The following is a 27714-nucleotide window of genomic DNA, read 5'->3' on the forward strand; positions in this document are numbered from 1 at the left end:
CCTTGGGTGACTCAGGTGCCTAAGCGTTGACTTCGGCTCAGGGCACGATCTCGTGGTTCATGGGTTCGTGAGTTAGAGCCCCACATAAGGATTTTTTGCTGTCAGTACAGAGACCACTTCAGTTCCTCTGTCCATCTCTCTCTCTGCCCCTTCCCTGCTCACTCTCTCTGTCAAAAATAAATGAACACGGAAGTTGTAAATGAAAACGCTAAGAGCATTAAAGCAGGCTATTTACTCTTCAAACCAAAAGAATTAAAAATAAACAGGAAAAGGGAAGAACTTAAGATTAAAAATATTAAAAGACATAAAAGTGACTGGAAAATCTGAAAAGGAATAAGCACTGCACCCTAACATGACAGTGAAGTGCATAAAAATAATTTCTCAGTAACAATCTACTGAATTTATCTGAAATACATATTTTTATCCTAAGTGTTTTTGGAGTTCATAGAGCAGAATACTTTTCTGGCTCTTATGCATGTTTGTATATAAAGGTTTTAAGGAGGTAATTAGCTCACTATATTAAAAGAAAGAAAAGATGTGAAGATGTAATGGGTTATTACGTTCAAATTAAACTCAAATTATTTCATTATGATTTAACTTGCATTGTACAGTGATTCAGTTTTCATAGTTTGTAGTTGGATTCATTATATTACTTGCCATAATCAAATGTTATTTATTCCATTTTTTAAGAGATGTCATTATAAAAACATTGAATAAACACCCATGTCTTAAATGTAGACATTTAAGCAGCAAATGAAAAATATCTTTCTTGTCAATGAGTGCAAATTTCCCTTTTCAGCTAAAAATAAAAATGAGATGTGCCACAAAGGAAAGATATCAACTTCCAAATCAGGATGAGAGTTCTGGAAATTGAATATATTTTCAGTATGTGTCGGGGAAGAGTCTACCCTCAATGCATATGAAATGTTGGCTTCAGTAGATAAACCGAATATTTTTTTGAAGAGGTTACTCTATCCACCGTTCCTTTTCTCCACCCCCTCCCCCTCCTCTCTCTTCTCCTCCCTCTTCTTTTTGGTGGTAGGGAGGGCCCATCCTGTTTATTTTGCCTTATTTAGAAGGGTTTCATAGTACATCAAGTCTTTCATTCAATATGTACATATTATATTGAGAACATGCCATGTACAAGGAAATATCAATAGAGTATTTTATGCTTGTGGGTTGAAAATATGCTTGCATATCCACTTCTCATTTAGTCACCATGGGATCACTGTAAATTAGGTGGTAGGGGCATTATCATTTTATATATTTGGATTATGAAGCTCGGGAAGATGAAATGACTTACTGTTCACAGCTGGTAAAGGCAGTGCTTGAACATGAACCCAAGAGATCTGAAAACACATCCTATGATTATTCTACTTTGTCATGTCACCTCCTCTTAGGATATGACATATTTTCTTCTATCAATCTACTTGTCATTTGTGAGAGGGATGAGGAAGGACACTTGGGAGATTATTTTAGCAGTCAAATGTATTCCGTTGTGACATCAGCAGAGTAACTTCCATTTATTGCCTTCTGCCATTTGACCAGTGGAATAGTCAAGTGCCGGCACAGTTTGGGGGTAAAGAGGTCAGTTCTCCTTCAACATGTCCAGAAATCCCCAGAGGGGAAGGTAGGCCTAACTTTCTTAGTGTCACAGGTAAAAGCATCCCCTTTGAGACTGAGGAGACAGGCAGGGAGACTCAGCCACCATTGTCCAGCCTGCTCAGCTCTGCTGTTTCTGACAACCCCTTATTTCACAGACTCTTACCTTTTTTTTCCCCAATGTAATTTTATAGATTGGGAACTATTTTATCATCTAAAACAAAAGAAACTTTGATTAACAAAATTTAGTCTTGATGGAAAAATAGTCCAATAAGATGGATTGTAAGAGGGAAAAGATAGAAGATAAACAGGAATAAAGCTTACTTTTACTCAAATTCTGATGCAGTATAGACATATCAAATGTGACTGCACAAATGAAAAATCTCCAGTTACAAAGTGTTTTTCAAAGACAAAAATCAAGCCAACTTGCACCTCTTTATGGCATATCCATACATTTATGTCAGTGATCCCAGATTCATTCAGGGTAGCGAATAACATGCTTTAATTGCACACGAAAGTACTCGAACAACCTTTTGTTTCTTTATTTACCTCTGTTATAAAATGTCTTGGCAGACTCAGCCATTAACATTTTCTGCTTTCTCAAGGAAAAGATAATTTACCCGCTTAAAGATATTAGGCTCCTGTGTATTGTTTTTCTCCATTTGGTACCCCTGATTCCCCTTCTGAACACTTGAGTGCCTGCAATCAGGGCACAATGACACTCACTAATAACAACTGAACCACTGCACCCGCCATAATGCTGTGCGGCGCCCAGATTCACAAGCGCTGAGCCCCAGCTATGTGGAACAGCATCCCAGAGACGAGGCCGGCTCCTCTCCACAGCTACATCTGCTTCTCTTCTCCCCCTGGAGCATCTGCTATGAAGTGTAACTCCTGCTGAGCATATGTGGACCCAGACTTGAGCATTTTTCCTCCTGATATTCTCAGATCCGAAAATTCTACTTGAACTCAAATCCTCAGATTCCAACAGCCATTGGTGCGATACTGGTGTTCAGAAGAAGTAGTGTTCGTGGTTTCAATCAGGGTATTTTTCCACCGACAGAAATAGTTATAAGAGGTTAGTGTGACTTTTCTGGAGGAAAAATATATTTTGATTTTGCTAATAGGTGCTAGAGAAATGGTGTCTTTAAAAAAATAAAGACCTTATGAATGCAAAGATTGTCCTTATTGGAGGAGTTTTGACACTTCATCAGTTGTTTTATTTTACAGTGCCTTGCCTTCGTCCTCAAGGTAAAGTATGTCATGTTTTATTTTTACTGTATATGAATCAAAAATATTTGGCCATCGTGAGTCAAGAGATGGCATGATCCCCCTGAAATAATGAAGATGACCCAGTCAGTCACAAATTGGAATTTTTTAACTCAATTAAATCACAAAGATAGGATGGCGTTTCCTCTTAGAAATAACACAATGATCAGATTTCCACTGGCTGTTTTGATTCTTTGGGGGCAGATCATATTCAGCATTCATGGGACTGCACTGGGGCTGGGCTCCCTCTCCTGTATAATCTCTGAGTCCTTTTAAAATTGTAACAGTTTGAGGAGGGCACCTTTTGGGATGAGCACTGGGTGTTGTATGGAAACCAATTTGACAATAAACTTCATATATTGGGAAAAAATAAAAAATAAAATTGTAACAGTATAACATAGGAGATGGGGGTGGGGTGGGTTGGAGGGATACATCTTGTTTTTAAAAAAGAAATCCGCCTTTGTTCTCTCCAGTCAATACTTCTAACAGCATTTACGTCTGCTTATGATGTCCCATTTTTCTCAAGCATTATCCAACCAACTCGATCGTCTAGTCTATAAACCCTCTGAAAACAGGGATCATCATGTGTACTGCCCAGCAGCGGCTGATGCCACAGCGAAGCTTGCAGTGAATATCTATTGAATAAATGAATGATCAAAAGCATGAATTCTAGGATTTTCCACAGGCTTAGACTACACATTTACCTTAGGAATGCCTATTATTTTAATGCCAACATGTAGTTGATGTATAACGTAAGTCATTTTTAAAAGTGTGAGTTTCCACTTGTTCTCTCACTATCGCCAGGACCCTGTAAAGACGGACAGATGTGTACACTGAGGTAAGAGCAATCACTGATTGACCTCTGGTCTCCTGCTCACCGCCTCGTTCACTAACCAGACAGGTTGGCTACGAACGCGGCTCTCTTTTGCACCACGCCAGGCAGACTAGTGACGAGTTGCTGTTGGCAGGGTTTTGTTCTGTAAAAGGTATCAGTCCAGGGATGAAACAGAAGTAAAATGTTGCAGAGTCTTCCTGTGCTTTCTCTGTTAGCCCTTTCAACTTCCTTTTACTCCAGGCTGCTTGGAATACCCATCACAATGAGCAGACCTACTGGAAACTACCCCTGCAGCCAGAAAAACAAGGTGCCCAAGTCCCTGTCCTCTGGATTGCATACCCAATGTTGCTGAGGTTTTTCTTAGGCATTGCCAACCTGCTTTATTTGTTTGTTTGCCTCCCTCCCTTTTAATAGCTGAAATTAGATAGAAAGCTCAGTGTTTATATGAACTTCATCATTACCTCTCAGAGGATTTGGAGGATCAGCTAACTAACATATAAAGGGACCAGGAATGTCTTTGGGGACGAGACATAATATTAATTACTGGCATGTACTTCCTGTTCCCTTTGTAATACCATATCTGCCACCTGATAAGCAGCTCCACAAGAGTCTAGAGGAGCTCTCATCTCTCTGCAAGCAGGAATTTGGCTGAAATTACCATCTATAGACAGAAAAGCCTTTTAGCAGCAGAGGGGCTCTTTGTATGTGCAGAGTCTCCTGTGTGTGGCTGGTTGGAGTGGCCAGCCAGCTGTACATCACCTGTGGGCACCAGCCAGGTAAGGCCAAAGACCAGTGAGGAGACCTGAGTTCCCCCACCCCCTCCACAGATGGGATCTGAGACACGGGCGGGGGGCGGGTATTAAGGCTGTGGGGTAAGGCAGCATCAATGAAGATAACGGTCCCTCACAGATAACGCAGCCAGGCAGCTCAAGCCAACAACGCATTTTATATCTTTCATTTTTACAAGGCACTGGTGAGATCACACACAGACACACACACACAGACACACACACACACACACACACACACACACCATGCTGGCAAAACAGAAGAGACTATGCAAAGCAACAGAGCAGCAACTTGTTTTTTTTTTTTCCCCTCTGAAATGGGAAAACAAAGGTTTAAATCACTGCAAAGGTTGCTACTTCCGTTTTCTGTTTGTTTTCTGTTCAGATTTGGCCAAAATACCCATGGCAGCAAGGGAAGTGAGATGGAGAGTGTAAGTCAGGCTCTCTCGTTAGCTGCTTCTAAATCCTCTCAGCCCTCCAGGAACCTTGATCTGTGTATTCTGAAAATGGCAAGAGATACGTATTGTATATTCAAATAATATAGCAGTAAAACCAAGATTCAAGGGTTGTTAATCTCAAACATATTATGGGATTGCAGAGCAACTAAGGTACGGAGTGTCTCCATTTTAATTACCGGGATTGGCAGAGGAATCCAATTATGTTGCCGTGTCCCCAACATAACCCTTTCTGTCTTTGTTTGCTGCTCAGCTATTCTGAGCATGTTTTGATCACCTTTATTTGTTTGTTGTGTTTTGTTTTCTAGTACGCAAGCCTCCTGCTCAAATTTGAAGGATATTTTTTGGAGGTTTTATTCTCATTGAAAGAGATGCTCATCTTCCTCTTGCAAGCATGAAATGTTTCATGTTAAGAATATATTTTTTTCTTTCTTTTTATCATTCCCTAGTGGAATTGAGGCAAATGAGGATGACTGGCTTCCCATATGTGCCAGACCGTTGTTTGAATCTGATGGTTACAGGCACAAATTAGTCTAACTCTGAGCTCCTGGCATTGCTGGAAATTTCAGGCTAGGAGTAAATTTTTATTCCATATGAATTCTTAGTGCATTGCAAAGAAAGGATCCTTATTACTGTCTGCTTCTGAACATATTCTCACATCCTAGTACCTGTAAGATCCCAGGACTGAGTAGAAATACAACAAAGTTTTTAATTCAGATGATCACTCTCATTGATAGTTGAGTCAGAAAATTATCAGCATGGATAACGGACAGCACTTTTATAACAAACATTAAATTAGTCGCCCAGTTCTTTCCGTCCACCCTCTGTTATACCTGGAATCTACTCTTTCATTTCTGTTCCTGTTGCTGCTCCCTACTTTAGCCCTCATTGTGCTTCCCCAAATATTTTAATAATTTTCTAACCAATCTCTCTACTTCCAATCTGTCCTTGTCCTCTCCCTCACTATCATTTATTCCTCCAAAACACAGGCATGACCATCTCATTTTCCTGCTAGAAAATTTTACAAGGTCCCCTGCTGTCCATAAAATATCACTCACTCCCTGCCTCTGACATTAAAACTCTTCTCCAACATGACACCGATGTAACCTTTCTGTCTGCACTGTATTTCCTCATACTCAACACTTCCATCAAATTGCATTATTGACTCCAACTTAATAGGCAACATATTTGCCTAACACTGACTTTTTGTTTTTCTCGTGCTTGGTTGTTAGCCGAGAATTAGGTTTTTTTAAAAATAATTAGCACATTTTATTTTTTGTAATTATTTTTTAATGTTTATTTTGGGAGAGAGAGAGAGAGAGAGTGTCAAGGGCAGAGAGCGAGGGACACAGAATCCGAAGCAGGCTCCAGGCTCCGAGCTGTCAGCACAGAGCCTGATGTGGGGCTTGAACCCACGAACTGTGAAATCACGACCTGAGTTGAAGTCAGACGCTTAACTGACTGAGCAACCCAGGCACCCCAGCTGAGAATTAGTTTTTACTTCTGTTGTCTTATATTTAAATCTCATTCTACAAGATTAAGCATAATTATTATTGTTGTCCTACTCAAATTCAAAGAAGTCTTTACCATAGTTCTTTTTTGTAACATATTTTGTACTTGTTTTATCTTCATTATGTTTATATTGATCTTCTGTAACACATTTTGGACTCCTGGATCATAAAGGTTATGTTTTACACATTTTTGTGTATCCCCCGTTGCCTTGCTACTTCTGCATTCATGTAGGTGCTGTTTCATTCATTCAACGAATATTCATTGAGGTCCTATTTGGTGTCAGGTGCTGTTCTGAATGCTAGGGATGTAGCAATGAACATAATACACAATACTTACTGTGCTCACGGAATATATATTTCACTGAAGGAAAACAGGTAATAAATAAAAGAAGTTGGTAAAAATGTAGAGCTGGGGAAAAAACAAAACTGTGAAAAAGGTGGGGGAATGTCATGTAAATAGGGTAACATAGGGGAAGGAGACGTTTGAAAAAGTTAAGAAAGCTGAAGAAAGTAGGAGAAAAGGTCATGGGACAACTGGGGAGAAGAGCATTGCAGGCTGATGGGATGGCAAGTGCAAAGGCCCTGTGGAGTTGTTGCTGAAGGCGAAAGAGAAAGGGAGAAAGTAGTAGCAGATGAGGTGAAATTATAGGGTGGATGGAATGGACAGTAGGGGGCAGTCATACAGTACCCTGAAGTTAATTGTAAGGACTGACTTTAATTTTGTAAGGACTGTAACTTTCCTTTTCAGAAAGGAAAATTGTGTGAAATATAATTTAAAGCATCACATCAGTTTCTGAATTTATAATGGATTGAAGGGAGCCAAGGGTGAAAATATAGGGAACAGTTACAATATTATGGACACTTGAGGTGCCTTCTGGAAACAACTGTATAGGATCTCTATTAACCCCTCTTTCTAACCAATAACACAATGCCAAAACATAAGCTACATATACACACTATGGTCTTGGAAAAGATTGAGAGGTTCTGCCCCTCATCTTTGTCTATTATAATGATGCTTTGAATGACAAAGTTAACTAAACAATATGTAATGTGATCTAATCAAAATGAAATAAAGAAGGAGCAGGGGAGAGGGGAAAAACAAAAAGATCCTCTCCAACTCTTTTTGTACTGACCCCCCTACTGCCCCTTGCCCGACTAGACATAGTCGATAATAACAAAATATGTCGTAGCAAGGTATCACAGCTTCTTTGATGAATTGTTTTCATCTGTCTCTCCACTCCCCGCCCCATGCATATGCTTTGTAAAAGAAAAAAAGTAAATTATTTTAATTCTATTCTTTTTTATAAATTTATTTATTTTGAGAGAGAAAGAAAGCATGAATGGGGGAGGGGAAGAGAGAGAGTGATTGGGAAAGAGAATCTCAAGCAGGCTCTGTTCTGTCAGCACAGAACCTGCTGGTCTGGATATCACAAACTGTGTGATCATGACCTGAGCCAAAATCAAGAGTTGGCTGCTTACCTGACTGAGCCACCCAGGCGCCCCTATTCTTTGTTTTTGTTTTTGTTTTTTTTTTTCGTCTAAGACAGGGAATCCCTTATTCAAACCCTTAAGAGTAATGGATAGCCTGAGTCTGTAACAAAGTGTTGTTTTAAAGCATAGGTCAGTGAATGTATATGAGAGTATACACAGCTACATACAAAGTAACTGATCAGAGTACAACTTTTCAATGTTTAAAACAGAATAAACTGTAAAAGCAGCACCTACGTGACATTTTTAACTTTAGTATTCCTCTCCTTCTTCTTCACCTTCTCCTTCAACAGAAACCACACCAACCTCCTCATAATCCTTCTCAAGGGCAGCCATGTCCTCACAAGCCTCAGAAAACTCTCTTTCCTCCATGTTCTCACCCACATACCAGTGAACAAAGGCACATTTGGCATATATCTGGTTAAACTTGTGGTCCGGGTGAGCCCAGGCCACAGCAGTGGCTGTGGTGTTGCCCCACATGCACAAAGCTCGTTGTACATTGGCCAGGTGTCCACCAGGGACTGCAGTGGGAGGCTGGTGATTAATGACAACTTTGAAACCAGTGGAGTACCGGTCCACAAACTAGATGCTGTAATTGGTCTTTATGGTGGCAATGGCAGCATTGATATCTTTGGGAACCATGTTGCCATGGTGTCACAGGCATCAGGCCATGTATTTACCATGGCGAGGGTCATATTTCACCATCTGGTTGGTTGGCTCTGAGCACACATTGGTGATCTCTACTACAGAAAGCTGCTCATGGTAGGCTTTCTCAGCAGAGATGACATGGGAATATGTGGCCAGAGAGTAGTAGTTGTGAGGATGGGGCACGAGGTTGGTCTAGAATTCTGTCAGATCAACATTCAGTGCTCCATCAAATCTGAGGGAAGCAGTGACGGAGGATGCAATTTGACCTACCGACCTATTCAGGTTAGTGTAAATTGGGCATTCAATATTGAGGTTTCTATGACAGATATCATAGATGGCCTCATTATCTACCATGAAGGCACGATCAGAGTGCTCCAGGGTAGTGGGTAGTGAGGATGGAGTTGTAGGGCTCAGCTACAGTTGTAGAAACCTAGGGAGTTGGGTAAATGGAGAACTCAAACTTGGACTTATTGCCATAATCGACAGACAGACATTCCATTAGCCGGGAAGTGAGCCCAGAATCAGTTCCCCCTCCAAAGCTGTAGAAAACCAAGAAGCCCTGAAGTCCGTGCACGGGTTGGCCAGTTTCTGAATTCAGTCCAAGACAAAGTCAGTGATCTTCTTGCCAGTGGTGTAGCATCCTTGGGCATAGTTATTGGCAGTATCATTCTTGTCTGTGATGAGCTACTCAGGGTGGAAAAGGTGGTGGTAGGTGCCAGTGTGAACCTCATCAATGACTGTGGGTTCCAGGTCTATAAATACAGCCCTGGGCATATGCTTGCCAGAACCCATCTCACTGAAGAAGGTGGTGAAGGAGTCCTCCCCCCACCATGATGGTCTTGTCACTGGCATCTGATCAGTGGGCAGGATGCCATGTTCCAGGCAATAGAGCTCCCAGCAGGAATTGCCAATCTGGACACCAGCCTGGCCAACATGGATGGAGATGCATTCATGCATGGTTGCTGCTTTGAGGCTGCCAAGCAGATGGTGGAGAAGAAGAGGAGATTGTTGCTTCTTACAGTGTGACTCTTACGTGGTTGATGTAAGAGAACCTCTTAATTATATTCTTAAAATTCTATTCTTAGTTATTCTTAAAATTCTTACAATTCTTAAAAATACAAGTCTTAGTAAGGGCCTTCAAAATGTAGTTCTATGCATGTAAGGCATAGATTGCAATACAGTTGAGAAGACAAATCACTACATATATTCTGAATAGGGTAGTGGCTCAAAAAGGGTTAGTGCCTGAAAAAAACCAGTATATAACCAACTAGTTGTACCTCATAAGCAGAAAAAATATATACTAGCAATTCTGAATTAGGATCATCTATTCTGTGTTGATGTATTATAGAGATTTTATTGAAGAATGGAGATAAGGTAGAGAAAAAGGAGAATTCCAGGTGTATAAAGGGTGTAAATAAATTCTTGGGAGAGTGGGCAGTAGACTATCTAGAATGGATCAAATAAGTTGGAGTAGAATAAAAATATGACTGTCCAGAAGGCTCAACTCTAATAAAAAAGGGGCTTAAATAACCAAGTGAATAAAGCTGGACTCTGGCCAGCAATGAATAGCTGCTAAAATATTTTTAGAAAGTATAAAATGGAAAGAAAATGTTGAAATTATAAAAACTTCATTTAATAAGGATCAATCAAGAAGCCAGGTGCAAAATAGAGAGAGAGTTGTGAGCCCCAACATATCTTAAACATTGATAATTTTGTGACATCACTGAAAGTCCATCTCCTGTCTTAAATAATGTGCCTGCAATTTTTTTTCAAACCTTTACACTGGTATTCCATAAACCATAAATGAACAGAATTCTGGCTGAATCAATATAACTTCTCTATCTGTAGGTCACAAAGCCTGTATTTGCTTTGGGCTAAATAGCTGCTTGGTCATTTCACAGCCAGGAAAGAAAAGCACAACATTTAGAATGGGGCTTCTCCATTACCTCATAATCTTGGCTAAAGCCACATTGCTTATGCTATTGGTTGTTGATACAAATGCCACAAACCAAAGAGAGGTACTACACACATCATAATGGAACTGGTTGAAAGAAAGTCAGACTACAACAGTGACCATTGCTCACCTGAAACCTATGTAGATTGAGACTAGGGGTATATTGATGAGGACAGGATTTCTTGAAGTGAAGGAATTTATAAGAAGATAGGTAGCTTCCTTGTAGGTACCCCTTAAAGTAAATTAGAAAGGTCTAAAAAATCCTTGAAGAGATTAGGAGAAATTGGGGTCAAGGAGAAATCAGAGTCCTACTTCCTGATTGCATGTTCCTAAGCTCAGAAACTCAGGGTGTTGCTATCAGGATAGAGAGTATCGAGGTTTTAGGAGAGCCTGAATTTTGGCAGCAAAGAAACTTCAGCCTCACTCTCACATTGAAAGTTCTCAAGCCTGGGGCACCTGGGTGGCTCAGTCAGTTAAGCGTTGGACTCTTGATTTCGACTCAGGTCATGATCTCACAGTTTGTGAGAAGGAGCCCCGCATGAGGCTGTGCTGACAATACAGAGCCTGCTTGGGATTCTCTGTCTCTGTCTCTGTCTCTCTCTCTCTGCCCCTCCCCACTCGTGCACTCTGTCTCTCAAAATAAATAAATAAACATTTAAAAATTAAAAAAAAAGTTCTGAAGCTCTGATGATGCCTGGAGCACCCTTACATTGATGAGGTAAAGAGAAGAGAAGCCATAGTAGAAGCAAGCTGAAATTCTATAATTTGACAAACAAGGGGGTTTATGTTTCTTTGAGCCAAGTGGGTACTGTGAAAGATAGCTAGACTGAAGTATTACTGAAAGTACTGCCCCTCCCTCACCACCACCACCACCAATAAAAACAAAACAAAAACAAAAACATGCTTGCCATAGAGAAGACCTAGTGTGGTAAACTGTCAGAGGCACTAACCAAGAGTGAAATTAAAATGTTATCTCAGGATGGCCACATTTTCACCATAGAACATGTAATAGTGAAGGTCACCATGGGATGGGTAGAGAGGGGAGGTGGTTCATAAAGAATCGAATAACATGCTTCATAAAATTACAGGTGTCGGATGTTTGCCATGACAGAGGGCAATAACTGTGGGGAAATAGGTTCTACTTACATCAATGAGTTAGAAAAAAGCTTAGGGCAGAAAGCTGCCACCATGGAGTGAAAATGCCCGAGGTTAGTTAGCGAGATATTGTCACGAGATCACGAGTAACTTGTTATATCACCTGCAGGAAATTACTTTCCATCTGATGCCAATATACGATTATACTTTGATCACAAACTCCACTTACCCGCCAGACCCTTTGCTTCTTACACATACAAGTTAATGATTACTCTGTGATTGTTTTCTTCACATTCACCATGTGTGTAAGATCTTGTTTTCTTCACGTTCACCACGAGGGTAATATCTTGAGAGCTCAAAAAATACGAGACAAAACCCCTGCTTAGGGCTCTTGTCTCCTCCTGGACATTAGCCTCTCTTGTATTCAATTCTGCATCCACTCTCTTGCTGGACAAGAGAGAACTCCAGACTCATAGTCTCTGACAAATAACCAGTCATTGCGAGCCAAGAAAGAATAGCCAATAATTCCACTACTAAAAAGACCTTTCATTTTTCAAAACCTTTTTCATTGTGCTTTTGTTCTTGGAAAAACCAAGAGGATGAGGAGGAAGAGAGGAAGTGCAAGGTGAAGGTATGGGTGGATTTACCTTGAAGCTAATGAAGCTGAAACTTCAGAGTGCCTCATTTGCACAGATATCCTTGGGATGCCATGGACCAAATTTTGTATTACTAATTTGTAGTATTTTTTTTTTTTTTGTAAAGAGGGTGCCTCTCCCTAAACTAAATATTTTAGACTCCACAAACCTGGGTAAAAGAATAGACAGTGTATGTCCCTTTCCTTAATGCTACTTGCTTGGCCATGGGTTAGACTAGATTGGGGTAGTATTTAAATGGAAGGAGAAATTGATGTTTTCATATGGGTTGGGCTAAAGTTGTTAATATCTGAAATGAAGACTTCTAATATCTGAAAGTCACTGTAAACTCATAAGATAGGCTTGAGTTGCCATCAAAAGGCTAGGACAGGGAGATCAGAAGGAAGGTTGGAGGGATGGAAAGATAAGCTGCTTCCTGGTGTACTTTAGGGAATTTAACCCCTTGAATATTTGCGTTTTGTTAAGATAAGGAAATAGGGACAATTTTATGGTGAAACTTAAATGTAATTGAGAAAAAAAGGAACTCCTTTATTCTCATTGCCATGTTTCATATTTGGACAAAATTTTTATCCTTGAAATCAAGATTTTAGAGTGATACAAGGGAAGATGGCTTAAGGACTGTAGACGCACATACACACGAGTATTTCTATTTGTTACAGTAAATCTGTAACAAATTTATGAGAAAATTACTCTAACATTGCTGGCCTTGTGCTGGTCTCATGCCCAAGGAAATCATTAAGAAGGTGAGAATTTTAAATCTTTCTTTTTTAAAATTTTTAAATATATATTATTTTGAGAGGGAGAGAGAGAGAGAGAGAGAGGGAACAAGCGGGGGAGAGGCAGAGAAAGAGGAAGACAGGAAGACACAGAATCTGAAGCAGGCTGTGCCGACAGCTCAGAGCCTGACACGGGGCTTGAACTCACAGACCGTGAGATCATGACCTGAGCTGAAGTCACGTGCTTAACCAACTGAGCCACCCAGGAGCCCCCAAAAGGTGAGAACTTTATATTTTTGCCTCATATTTGCAATAATGTAAATGAAACATATGTATCTAGATAAATGACATGTTTTGTTACCTCAGGGAGAAAAAAAGCACTCATTTTGCCTGAGAAATTTTTCTACTTCTATGTACAAATAGATATTGTTGGCAGGTTTGTCATCTGGCGATAAATAGCTTCATTGAGTTTACAATAAATGGAAAGAGAAGAAACATTCTCGAATGAAAGGAAAACAAAGCAACAGGTTGTGATACTAGGGGTAATAAAATTTAATATGTAATATGTAGGGTGCAAAAAGAATTCTGCGCTGAAATTAAATCAGGTAGTGAAACTTCAGATTTTGAGTGTGTAGAGTATATTATTTCATGTACCTAAAATGTTTTTGTTTTCTTATGTGTCAGAATATCCATGCGCATATTATAATTTGCCCCCCACTAGTTGTAATCAGCTCATCTTTTATGTGAGATATGCCATTTTTTTTCTTAGAACATTGTGCCCTCTAGTCACATTTGTTATACTTCTGGTCCCATCACAAACCCTTTGGAATAGAGTGCTATTGAATTGAGTTTCCATTTGGATTTCTTCCAGAGCTGTTGTTTTGAGAGCAGCATATGAAATAACAAAATTGGCATGGGCTGGTTTAACTCCATGGCTAACTCTGTTGTTTTCTGTTGATGGTAAGTGTGTGGCATAGTTGAAAATGTAATCTACAATATCGTCCTTTTATGCAGGCAGATTACATTATATGTAGTTTAACATTCATCTTAGCTATATTCTGAGGCTTCACGTGTTACAGTAAACATCTTTTACAGCTTTTGATAATTGATAACAATAGAGTATTGAAAATAGAGAAGCAGAAAAGAGCGCACTCTCATTCACTAGCTACACATCATAGCTAACCTTGGGTTTTTCTTTTTTTATAGTGGCAGTAGTTTTTTTGGCAAAGGCAGTAGCATGATTTGGGAAATTGAGACTCTATATTGGTATGATATCAAATAAAGGTAAGCATCTTGGAGTTAATATAACTTAAAGGAAAACAGAGGATGTTAAGTGGCATCAGTGTACTTGAAAAAAAAAAACACTTTTTTTAATGTTTATTTATTTTCGAAGGAGAGAGAGACAGAGTGTGAGCGGGGAAGGGGCAGAGAGAGAGGGAGACACAGAATCTGAAGCAGGCTCCAGGCTCTGAGCTGTCAGCACAGAACCTAACACGGGGCTCAAACTCAGGAGCTGTGAGATCATGACTGAGCCGAAGTTGGGACGCCCAACCGACTGAGCCACCCAGGTGCCCCTAGCATCAGAGTACTTTTGAGGTGAATGTGTCAGGATGCTGCTGGGAACCCCTTGTCCTGCTTTAACTTGCTAAAGCAGCATTGTGGAAGCACATTTCTAAAAAATGAGCAATATTTCATAAACACACAGTTTTTACTGTGTTTGAAGTTTGATGTTCCAAAAAATTTACAAAACATGTTGATTTCTGTAACCTATGTGTCAAACTGGGTGCCCTGGACATCAAGATTTAAGTGAATGACCTCAATTCCTTTTTCACACCACATGCCATTGAATCCTGAGCTCCTGAGTATCTTGTAACTACACATAATTCACTGTTTCTCAATTAAGTTACCTATAAAATGTATCATTTCACTTGTAACAATAAAGGAAAACTAAAAGATGGATATCATGATAAGAACCTGATAAATGATAGAACATATAAAGATGGGCATTGAGAAGGGCACCTGTTGGGATGAGCACTGGGTGTTGTATGGAAACCAATTTGACAATAAATTTCATATTAAAAATATTAATAATAAAGTAATGCTTTCAATTTCAACATTGTCAAGAGATAAATATTTCATTAGTTTACATTTTCAAAATATGTGAAACCTTATTAATAGCTACCAAGTGTCAGTTTGAAATGCTAATAATTTATTAATGTTTAAAAAGTAAAAAATCTTCTAAAAGTTGAATACAAATGATTAAGCCTCAGATTATTTAAGAAAAAAAGAGAATACAGTGTTTTATTTAGGTGGACCCTCCCCTTCCTGTGAATAAGCTGATATTCAAGTAGTAAATAATAACTAAACCATAGGCTTAAATTCTGACCCTAAATCCTCTGAGATTCTGTCCAAACACTCTTTCCCCAAATTATTCCCAACTGGATTCTATGAGGCCAAGTCTACTTTTACTGCACCTGTATTCTTACCTATGTTGTCTATACTCTTCTCCTTTCAAAAGTATTAACACTGAGAATGACAACTTTTGTTCTAAATACTCAACAAAACCTAATTTTGAAAATGGGCAAAAGAGAGGCACCTGGGTGGCTCAGTCAGTTAAGCGTCTGACTCTTGTTTTCAGCTCAGGTCATAATTTCATGTTCATGAATTCAAGCCCTGCATCAGGCTCTGTGCTGGCAGTGCAGAGCCTGCTTGGGATTTTCAGTCTCTCTCTCTCTGCTCCTCCCCTGCTCACTCTCCCTCTCTCTCTCTCTATCTCTCTCTCTCTCAAAATAAATAAATAAACTTAAAAAAAAATGGACAAAAGACTTGAATAGGCACTCCATAAAGGAAGATACATGAATTTCCAATAAGTGCTTGAAAAGGTATTCAACGTCACTAGTTACCAGGAAAATGTTAAAACTGTAATGAGATACCCACTGGAACAGCTAAGATTGAAAAGTGTTAGCAAGAATATGGAGAAACTAAAATTCTTGTACATTGCTGTTGGAAGTAGAAAATCTTACAACCACGTTGGAAATTGCTCAGGTAGTTTCTCTGAAAATGAAACATATATCTATCTTGCCACCTTAAAGATCCATTTGGAATTCTGAGGTCAGATAATTAAACAAGCCTCAAAATTCTTTTAAACTGCTATTCTGGGGCGCCTGGGTGGCTCAGTCGGTTGGGCGGCCGACTTCGGCTCACGTCAAGATCTCGCGGTCCCTGAGTTCGAGCCCCGCGTCGGGCTCTGTGCTGACTGCTCAGAGCCTGGAACCTGTTTCAGATTCTGTGTCTCCCTCTCTCTGACCCTCCCCCGTTCATGCTCTGTCTCTCTCTGTCTCAAAAATAAATAAACGTTAAAAAAAAATTTAAAAAAAAAATGCTATTCAAGGTCACTATCCAAAATGTAAATCTCTCTTAATAAAGTTATAATTTCACATAACCATATCATTTTTTAGCAATTTGATTATAATTTGCTTAGTTGTGGTTTCGTTTGTGAATGAATCTTAACATGTACTTCAAATCAAACATGAAAATTAATTTAATTTGGACAATAAGCCTAAATATAAAAGCTGTAATGATAAGCCTTCTAAAACAAAACATTGGAATATATTTTCATGATTGTGGAGTAGCATAGCATAAAATTGATTAATCATAAAAGAAAAAAGATAAATAAAGTATTTTTACAAAAATTAAAATTTCTGCCCATCAGGACTCACCATTAAGAATGTTAAGAGATGAGGGGCGCCTGGGTGGCTCAGTCGGCTGAGGGTCCAACTTCCACTCTGGTCATGATCTCATGGTTTGTGGGTTTGAGCTCCGCATTGGGCTCTGTGCTGACAGCTCAGAGCCTGGAGCCTGCTTCAGATTCTGTGTCTCCTCCTCTCTCTGCCCTTCCTCTGCTTGTGGCTTGTGCTTTGTCTCTCTCTCACTCTCTCTCTCTCTCAAAAATGAATAAACATTGAAAAGTTTAAAGAAAGAATGTTAAAAGACCTCAAAGAATGGAAGAATATATTTGCAATGTATTATCTGACAAAAGACATTTTGAGGATATGTATACACACACACACACACACACACACACACACACACACACACACACCTTCTATACATCAATATTACAAAGACGAATAGAGATTGAATCAAAACACTTGAACAGGAGCTTTGTAAAACAACATATCAGAATTGCCAATAAACATATAAAAAGTGGTTTGACTTCATCAGGGATTGGCTCATTAATATGACACTGTGATGCAATTTCACAAGTACTATCATGGCAAATTAAGAAGGCTGACAATTTTAGAAGTTGACAATGATGTGGAGCAAGTAATATTCTCACACACTTTGGAAATCTATTTTTGCTAGATCGATTATAGCTAAGTTTATGCAATTCTAATCCTACCTAAATATCTATCAGATATATCACAGTATCAATATTTGTGACAACCAATAACTAGAAAGGGCTCAAGTATCTGTCAGCAATAGAAAGGATAAATACACTGTAGTATATATATTTGCCATGAACTATTATACAACAATGAGCATGAACTACTTTTACATGCAACAGTATGGATAAATCTTACAAAGGTTCTGTTGAGCCAAAGAAGCCAAAAAACAAAACAAAACAAAAACCTATTTCTACTTCTATTTTTGTGAAATTTTAAACAAAACCTAATTGGTGGTGATAGAAATCAAAGTAATTTTCTAATCTTTGAAAACAAATAATGACTGGGAAGAAGTAGGAGGAGGCTCCCACATTGTAGATTATATTTGCATTTATTGATTTGGAAGGAAGTTACAGGGTGTGTTCACTTGGAACAATTTTATCAAGCAGATAGTTGTAAATTGATCTCCTTCAAAACCTTCTCACCTTTAGTTTACACACAATGCATACCAAATTGCCTCTTCTTGATTTCAGAACAGTAGTAGATGAGGTAGGGTGGAAGTATTGGTTACTCAAAGAAGACTTACTGTCAACAGAAAGATAAATCAATGAACCTAAGGAAGAACTAACCCAAATACTTTAGTACTCAAAATGTACCGAAATATGGAGACCTAAAGTTCTTAGATTCTCAATGGCTTCCAAAGTAGCCTACCATATTACAAGAGAATAGAGTAACAAATATTCAGCATGATAGTTTTAATCAATAGTAAAAGTTTAAATCATTCATTCAATAAATTAACTGCATTTTATATTAAGTCTTATATTAGTACCTGGCATGGGAAACTTATATGAAATATCTGGCATGAGAAGTTACAGTGACTACAATGGACAAGTTCTCTGCTCTCAAGGAACTTGCACTTTAGTCAGAGAGGCAGAATAAAAACAGGTAAACAAATGCATAGAGTCCGTTCAGATAATGCTAAATACTAGGAAAAAAAATAGTGATGGGATAGGATAAATGACATGTGATCTGATGAGAACATGAATGAGACGTAACAGTGTAGAAGCCATGAAGTAGAAACAAGCTAGATGTATTCATTCAAGGGCAGAGAGTATACACGTAAAGAAGAAACATGATAACCATGGGTGGCAGTGGTGGGGACCTGGGGCGGGGGCGGGGAGCTGACGATGGGAATAGAAGTGAAGTCAAAGGAGGAGGCCAGACCCAGATCAAATATGGTTTAAAGGCATATAAGGAGTTTGTGTTTTATTATGAATTTAAATTACCAGGGAGTCTTGAGCAGGAGTGATGTAGAATAATCTGATCTATCATCTCTCTATCTCTATCTATCTCTATCTCTATCTCTATCTCTATCTCTATCTCTATCTCTATCATCTCTATCTCTATCTCTATCTGTCTCTATCATCTATATCTATATATCTATATCTATATCTATATCTATATCTATATCTATATCTATATTATCTATATCTATCTATATATCTGTCTATATCATCTGTATCTATCTATATCTATATATTTCTATATTTTAAAATTACTTTGTGTATGGGGTGCCTGGGTGGCTCAGTCGTTGAGCATCCGACTTCGGCTCAGGTCATGATCTCATGGTTCGTGAGTTCGAGCCCCGTGTCGGGCTCTGTGCTGACAGCTCAGAGCTTGGAGCCTGCTTCACATTCTGTGTCTCCCTCTCTCTCTGCCTCTTCCCTGCTCATGTTCTGTCTCTCTCTGTCTCAAAAATAAATAAACATTAAAAAAAATTAAAAAAAAATAAAATTACTTTGTGTAGAGAATGGACTGCCATTGGGGATAAGTGGAAACATGGTGTCAGTTATGTGTCTTTTGAACTATTTTGATTTGTGACATAGAGAAATATAAAATAGTGTTGATACATATTAAGCACTTAAATATTAGTTGAATGGATGTTTGAGTAACTATTACTAATAAGTGATAAAGTGGAGAATATCATCTAGGCTTCTATTAACACTTATATCACCACTAACTGTATTGTGGATTATATTATATTTAAAGAACTCATAAAACTATTAAACTCTGTATTCAAAAATTGACATTTATTTTCTAATTTTCCCTCTACCCCCAAACTATTGGCTATTTAATGTCAGAACAAGGAGAAAAATCATAACCCTGTGGGAACCAGGAAACCATTTACTTAAGCTACCCTATTTAGTCACTTAATTTTATGATATTTAATCCAGACCTCTCCTTCAAATGTCATATTTGCATTCTTCTGGAAATAATATGTTTTTCAAGCAAATATGAGGTGTTTTATTTCTACACCTTGCTATATCCATTTACATGAGCTTCTTAATTTAAAATCATATTAGCCTTATAAAACTTTATTTTTGTTAGTTAACATATACATTTTACACTTAGGAACAGGTGTAAACTCTGACATCTGGGACATCCATCAGAAAAGAATGTCCCTGAGGCACTTACACAAGAGGATATCAATACACATTCACACAATGACATTTCAGACAGATAAGTGCCCTTATATCAATGCACCAAATAAGAAAAATAGAAAGCATGAGCAAAGAGCACATGACATAAAATGAAATACATATGTAGAGACTGACCATCATTTGCAGGGGTTAGAGCCCTATTCCATAGTGAAACTGAAGTACATTTTAAAATGGAAGCTTTAACATTTAACAGCTAAACACATAAAAAGGAATTCATAACAGAAAAACCTACATCAATTGAAGTGACCTTTCTCAGAGATATCTTTTACAGATTTTCCTTCTGGCTGTCTCTTTTCTTCTTTGCTCTACTCTAGACCTTTTTCAATAGAGACCCTTTTCTTTCTTTCCTTATAGATAACCCATATTTTAACATCTTTAGTTTTATGAATCAGGTTCCATTGTGGAAAATTTTGAGTTGATATTTCTATCCTGGTGTTTGATGACTTTGGGATTCCAGAATCCTCTGTATTGTATTGGATTCCTTTTGTCAGGGAGTTGGTTCAAAATAGGATATTAGGGAAAATAAACAAACATGGAAGCCTATCACAGTTGATATACATCAAACTTTTCAAAAATCTGGTCTTTTTTCCTTTATTTTGTCCCATCCATGTAAAAGTCTAAGAGACCCCATTTGCTAACTCCAACCTCTTGAGCTCAAGGTCAGGGAATAAGAAGGAAGACACAGATTTGATATTTGAAGTCTCTTTGAATGATTGGATATAGCCTCATTGTTATAATAAATTTGATTAATATTCACTTAGGAATGGATTAAATAAATATTATAGGAATATCAAACAGTCTTTTTTTTAAAAATTCTTAGTCAAAACCTTTACTTGCATGGCAGCTAAGACAAAAAATTTTGAAAATTTATAAAACTAGTCATTCCAATATGTAAAATTTAATCAAGTTGCATTTTATCACTATAAGATTAAAGGAGACAGCTTTTGGAAAAGAATAAAAAAAATATCATGCTTGGGAAGTTTTATGACCAGGACTTCTGGAATCTCATCTACTTCCCTCATTTAGATATACACTCAGATGGTGGTAGGCTTAGGTGTCTGTCCAAAGTGAAGACTGAATCCTAACCAGGATTCAAGGAGCATCAAAGTGGGGGGAGGGGGCTTTATAAACTTCTTATAGCCATATAAGAACCCCAACATTATATGGTTTATAAACACCTTTTTAAAAACCATGTCACATTTAGACTCAGATCTTACTAGATCAACATTATCCTGTGTATGTATTTTTTATAGAATATGTAAAAATGACAAGGCACCACCAATGTGTAACAGTTTTGAAAATATAGGAGAATGACTGATATGGGCATGTGTAATTTGTTTGTTGCACACAGGATTAGGAGTGACTGAGTCTGAAAAACATGAACAAAGCCTATCAAGCAAAAGACTAATTTCTTAGAGAAGTGCTTCTTTGAATAGATCATTGTAATAACTCAAAATGATGCACTTGGTGCTTCAATCCCCCAAGAAGCCCTTGAGAATGACCATCATGGTTATTCTTGGGAATAACACTAATTCTTTCCAGGAAACTCAGTTACCCTGGTACCCTACCATTCAAAATGATATTAAGAAGGGATGCTCTCCTTGTTCCTCTAATAGAAATTTTCTTTAGTCTTAAATGTAAATTATGGCACAAATACAATAAAATAATTCATTTGAAGCCCATTCACCATTGTATTTAAAATAATAAAATAGCCTGTTCTTAATTAGAATTTTATCACTTTAATATGTGTACATATATGATGATGGGATCTTAGCTTGAGAGATCTGTTTCAGATATGTTTCAGCAACTCTAGTGAGTCTGTTTAAATGTTTATCAGGGTCTTTTTGCATAAAGGAAAGGGTCTTTCCTTGGAAAGAACAAATCTCTTTGATAAAGAGAGTCTGTGCGTATAAACTTTAAGTGTTGAGAAAAGATGGAAAATTTGGTTCAGATCAGATGTTATGTGTTTCCTCATTTCCTTTAGAGACATATAGCAGATATCTGAGTATAAGGGACATGAATTAAATAGAGCTGGTTTCTTAAAATCTCTGTAAAACCTGAAAAGTACAGCAAAACCATAACCCAGTGGTCTATATAGCAGAGTACAGTGCTTTCCGTAATTTAGATAATCATTGATCTCTGTAGTCACATTAGTGGAAGCAGCAAACCAATCCAGCCTCTGTGTAGAATGAAGGAAAAGAAAAGAACTGTATCAGGGCTGGAACATCAGAGCATTAGAAGAAAGACATATCCTCACAGCAGCTGGAGTAGGAGACAAAAGAAGTGGAGGGCTCCCTGGGGTATCCAAGAAGAATATGTAAGAGGAAACCATACTCTCTGCATGTGAGCTGAATGGACTGCTTTTGGCTATCCCCATGGGGACAGCTTAAAATCTGTTGGAAAAATCTGAAGAAAGCTGAAGCTTCTGAAATTTTATGCATAGTGGCAAAAACAGAAATACTGTTTTATTACGCTTATTAGGCCATTATCTTTACTCCTAGACTGGTTTATTTTTGAGAAATTTGAGTTTCAAATACATGTTGCTTGGAGAATTTTTTTCTCCTTTAGATTATTTTTATAATGATCTCATCTTGGATAAAGCTGAAGTAAAGTCAGCCTGAATAAGTTTTTGATAGAATGCACTATTTTGAGCACATGCCTTAGATAATTTTTTATTGTCAGTAAGAGCTGGCTGGAAATAGAGGTCTGCTTTTAGGATTCATTAAACTTTGTCTTCCTAATCAATAGAGGATAGTTGAATCATTAATGACTAAGTTTTGCCTGTTTGAGTGGATCCTCAGCAAATGAACGGATATGCAAGAAATGCCTACATTCGATGCCTTGAGTGACAGAATCAGGAGGGAAGTTCAGTGAAAGGACTTTCCCAGTCACAGCACGGGACACCTCATGCTTGTTCATATGATGCTGTAAGACTGCATGTGAACTCTCTGACTTTTCCTCTTGTACAAGACACCAAAGTCAAGGGCCCAGACGTGCAGAGTCAGGGTCAAGGTTACCACCAGCTGACGTCATGTCTTTTTTTTTTTTTTTTTTAATTTTTTTTTTTTTTTCAACATTTATTTATTTTTGGGACAGAGAGAGACAGAGCATGAACGGGGGAGGGGCAGAGAGAGAGGGAGACACAGAATCGGAAACAGGCTCCAGGCTCTGAGCCATCAGCCCAGAGCCTGACGCGGGGCTCGAACTCCCGGACCGCGAGATCGTGACCTGGCTGAAGTCGGACGCTCAACCGACTGCGCCACCCAGGCGCCCCTGACGTCATGTCTTTTATCATTGACTTGCTTTCTGAGGTAGAAACACTTTGGGTACAGACTTGGAAGATTTGGAACGGAGGAGATGGAGAGGAAGATATAGATGTCTTATACCAAATGCCTCCTTGCCTTTTCTTAGTAGTTTGTGTTAGTTTTGTTTGTTTTATTCTCTTTGTTTCAGCACATCTGATGCTGAATACTCAAGTGAGGTGGCACATATTTGTGCCTTAGAGAGGATTAATATTTGCTCCAAATTCCTCTAACTTAAAAGGAGTCATCTAAGATATGTATGTGGTTCTCTCTCTCTCTCTCTCTCTCTCTCTCTCTCTCTCACACACACACACACACACACACACACACACACACACACCATACACATACATCTTCATATTAAATATACCTGGGGGCAAAAGCAGACATACATACATTTTTTTATTCCCTCCTTTGATATCTTTGCATTTTGTTTTGCTATCCTATTCTTTGGGGAAAAACAATATGGATAACTTAGCCACTGGACCTGGAACCATCGACAGTCCCCTTTTAACCAAGTTCTCTATTATTAGGTACATACCATGAATTTATGCTCACGCTCAGAAAAAAAGACTGTTATTCACAGAAATAAAATAATCCAAAACTTGTCTCTGTTGATGTTTTGCTTTCATGGTAATGTGTCTGGTATCTGTAAAATGGTGTTCCCCACAGAAATAGCTGGAGGAAAATGGAAATCACAATCTTAGAACTTTAGTTTCTGGCATCCCTAAAAAAAATGTTCTTTCCTGCTCACAGACATAGGATACCAAATATTTATTATAGCATCATTTAAGTATTAAATAGAAAAAAAAACAAATGGCCAAACCTGATTGAACATAATGCTAATTTACCAAGATCAGAAATCAAGGTTCAATAGACCCTTTCACCCTTTTCTTTCATGGTGAAGAAACAACACCTCCATATTAACAATCAACCATCTTCAAATGAGTACTTTCAGCTAAGTTGTTGATTAGGCAAAAATCATCCCAATTATAGGAAAAGTACCTCACCAGTACTGTACTCAATTAATTCATGTATTGAACTTACATTGTTTAAATGAAAAACACCATGTTTTGAATACTATTAAAAGACAGTTTTTAAATATATACAACTGCTGTATTAAAACTATGATTTAGTGAATGTTCAATTACTTTCTAATCAGTTTTTTACCAACAAACTTGTTTTTTTCCTTAATATTAAAGGCAGCTTTCCCCCAAACCTCTCTACTCTCCCCAAAAGGGATAAAAAACAACAAACAAAAACCAAAAGGCCACACCCACACAAAAACCTCTTCCCTTTTTAAATTAGAGAAGGAAACATTTACAAAGAGGTATAATTAGGATAGAAACTTAAAGTGATTTCAGTTGTTAATTCAATGGAAAGGGTCACATTTTAGTGCATGTTCTGAAACTGAGTTTTTTTTTTTTTTTCTGGCTTCTTTTAAATGAGTAAAGGGAGAGATAATTGAGACTAGGGAATATAATGTGCTAAGAAGTGCTGATGTAAAGAACACACTGCCTCTGAGATTCTAGACGTCTTTCATAGAGCTGAAATATCATGGGAGATTCAGGAAAGTAGGATTCAGTCAGTTTCATTCCTATTGTGAAATAATTCTGATTACATATAGTTTTATTATCTCTTAATAAAGTTTTAACTTTTCCTATAACACCAAAGTTTAAGGTTAATCTGAAGTAAATGCTTCACCTTGGAAAAGAACAAAATCATTTTTTTTGTGAAAGATGATTTATTCACCGACAATGCAAATATTTTTTTCCCTCAAATAGAAAGCATATTCATCAGCAGGCAGGTTTATTTACTTTTCAATTTTGATTAAATTCACACAAAATTGATTTTTGTTTCCCTTTTGTTAAACTGATAATCTTCTGTACTTTCTACGCAAAGATTAAATGTGTGACTTCTACGTGTGAATAACATCCCTGGAAGTCCTCTCTTAAGTATATTTTGCACAATAAAACACACAAAAGATTGTTCTTTATGTGACTTTCACGTCACTCTTTGTGTAATAGCAATTGACACTGATAGTACAATTGAGAAAAATCAAATACATATGGGGCAATTCTGAACCACAGACTTTTTAAGGGTTAGAAACTGTGTTTTAGTTCATCATTTATTTTGTTCATCATATTTTGTTTTTAGACTTACACATTTGTACATGTATTTTTAAATAGGAGTATATATAAACAACCAAAATAATTGAAAATGCAAAATCTAGTCTGTAGCAGTCTGGTACTATCATGACATAATGTTATATAGGAGTAAATCTAGAGGATTTTAGCTTAAAAAAAAAAAAAAAAAAACTATGTACCTGTGCCCAACTTATAAACTTCCTATTTGGCAGGAATAACCGGAAAGGTTGGAGGTGGGGCTTTGTTTTCCATTACAGAAGACAATGAGGGGACGTTGTCGTATAGAAGGTAGAGTGACATGATGTGTGGTCAGCTAATCAGACACTTCCTCCCAGGAGTTCAAACCTGGGAGAGTGAGAAAAACAGTGCAGAGTCCAGTAGAGATTATTTTTGGAAGATACAGTGGAGTAGCATATAAGCTAATGTCAGAGAGAGCAGAGTCCCAAACTATGGAAATATCCTAAATTGAAAAGTGTTAGGGTCTTGGCCTTCGTACCTGAGCCTGGTTTTCCAAACTTCCTTTCTATCCCATGATGATCTTTCCAGGAAATACCCTTGTTGCTTAGCTACCCAAAATGACTTCTGTTGTTTATATCTAAGAACCCCAATTTTACAGTGCCTCACCTTCATATGCATGGGAATTAAGCCATGAAGGTTTAGGCTTGGCATGGACAAATATAGGGCTCAAGTAAATAAGTTATCCTTTTGGAATTAGAACCCACAAGGGGAAATGTAGTTAACATTACTCATGGAAACAAATTTGATAGTTTTTTACTATGAAATGTGAAATTGCTGATATTTGATTACTTTTGACATTCAGTGGTGATTCCATAAGGTTCAAGTCAACAATAAGAATATCTTACTGAGTTGACTACACCTTTCTGTAGCATATTTTATTCTTAGGAGTTACAGAAAAATGGATTTTTTCCACATTAATATTCTTATCTGCCAGAAGTTACTGGATTTCTGTGATTACCTGTAAAATATCAGAATGTTACCTGGGCTCCAGATGACGGCTTTCATGATTAGAAAGGAAATAAATTTTGACTATGATTTGTTTAGAAAGAATTACTAGGTGACTTATTTTGAAAAAATTATATATGTATATATAACTCATATCAAACATACCTTTCTATGAGATCACTCATTTCAGAATATGGTGTTAAGTAGCATATCCCCTTTAAAGAGACTCCTGGGAATGTCTGATATAACAAGTGGAACAACTCAAAACAAAATATTTGGAAAGTACTTAATTATTATGAATATTTAAAATCAAAGTGACTAATATTTATTGGGCACCTACTGTGTTTTAGGCACTATATTATGCTCTTTTTATGTATTATCTCGTTTAATATATTATATATGTCATCATTATGCTCATGTAACAAATGAAGTGTTAAATCTTAGAAAGGTCAACTGTTCACCTAAAGATCACAGAATGAAACTGACATGGCTAGGATAGTAACATAGGTGTGTCTGATTCTAATACCCATGATTATGAACACTATTACATTAGTTTAAGAGACTACCTGGATATTACTACTAATTATCAGATATAAGGCAAACATGCAGCACATTGGTCGAACAAGATTGAAATACTTTGGATATCTTTTAATCCTTGACAATGGTGGTTCTCTGTTGAAGGAAAACTATTGTTTCATCCTAGGTACCTGCATTTTCCTCTATATATTGAGGAGAAAAAAAATTAAAGAAAAAAATTATTCTGATACTTGTTAAAGATGATAAGGAAGACTTCATTCAGTGGACTAGTGCAATGGGGTTTGCAGTAGGGGAGAAGGGGGGTTGGGTTCAGCCATAAGTCGGAATTTATAACCAAGGAGCAGGGCTGTGGATGAAAAATTATTAAGAGGGATGGGGATTCTCGCTAAACCAACTTGACAGGATACTTTCTGAAGGCAGTCAAGAATGATTAGATATTAAGGTGGAGAGTTCTGACTAAACCTATTTAGCAGGATCCTTGGGCAATTCAAAGACTGACTCAGAAGTCCAAAGGTCAAGGCCTAGTCCAGAAAATGGCTCAGAGGAGCTTGACTGGAGTTTGGTCGAGGAATCTCTGTCAGTTCCTCCTCTGATTGGGGGAAGGAAGAGACATCCTTCCTTCCTCTGAACAATGTAAGTCCATTTTCTCTTTCAATTGCTTTATGATCATTAAGGACCTGCTGAACCATCTGTTGAGACTTGGTAGTAGAGAATGTTTGCTGAATTGTACAAACATTTAGGCATTTAATGAGGGGGTTTCTATGAAAAGAAAAACAAAGATTAATAGTTGAAAACCTAGTTTCTGAATCCAGAGGGAAGCCCATTGAGAAGATTTCTAGATATCGAGCTTGAAGTGTCCTCAGAT

At 37.7% G+C, this 27714-nt stretch overlaps 1 long non-coding RNA gene and 1 pseudogene across 2 annotated transcripts in view; one reads left to right on the forward strand and one right to left on the reverse strand.

Annotated features, from left to right (window-relative positions):
* Nucleotides 1-27714, forward strand: part of LOC147577213 (uncharacterized) — a 410290-nt gene that overhangs the window by 162070 nt on the left and 220506 nt on the right. The window lies entirely within an intron of this gene.
* Nucleotides 8172-9611, reverse strand: LOC112850494 (tubulin alpha-1A chain-like; annotated as a pseudogene).

The sequence above is a fragment of the Puma concolor genome, chromosome C2, assembly GCF_028749965.1.
Source record: "Puma concolor isolate L17-30 chromosome C2, mPumCon1.1.hap2, whole genome shotgun sequence".
Classification (NCBI taxonomy): Eukaryota; Metazoa; Chordata; class Mammalia; order Carnivora; family Felidae; genus Puma; species Puma concolor.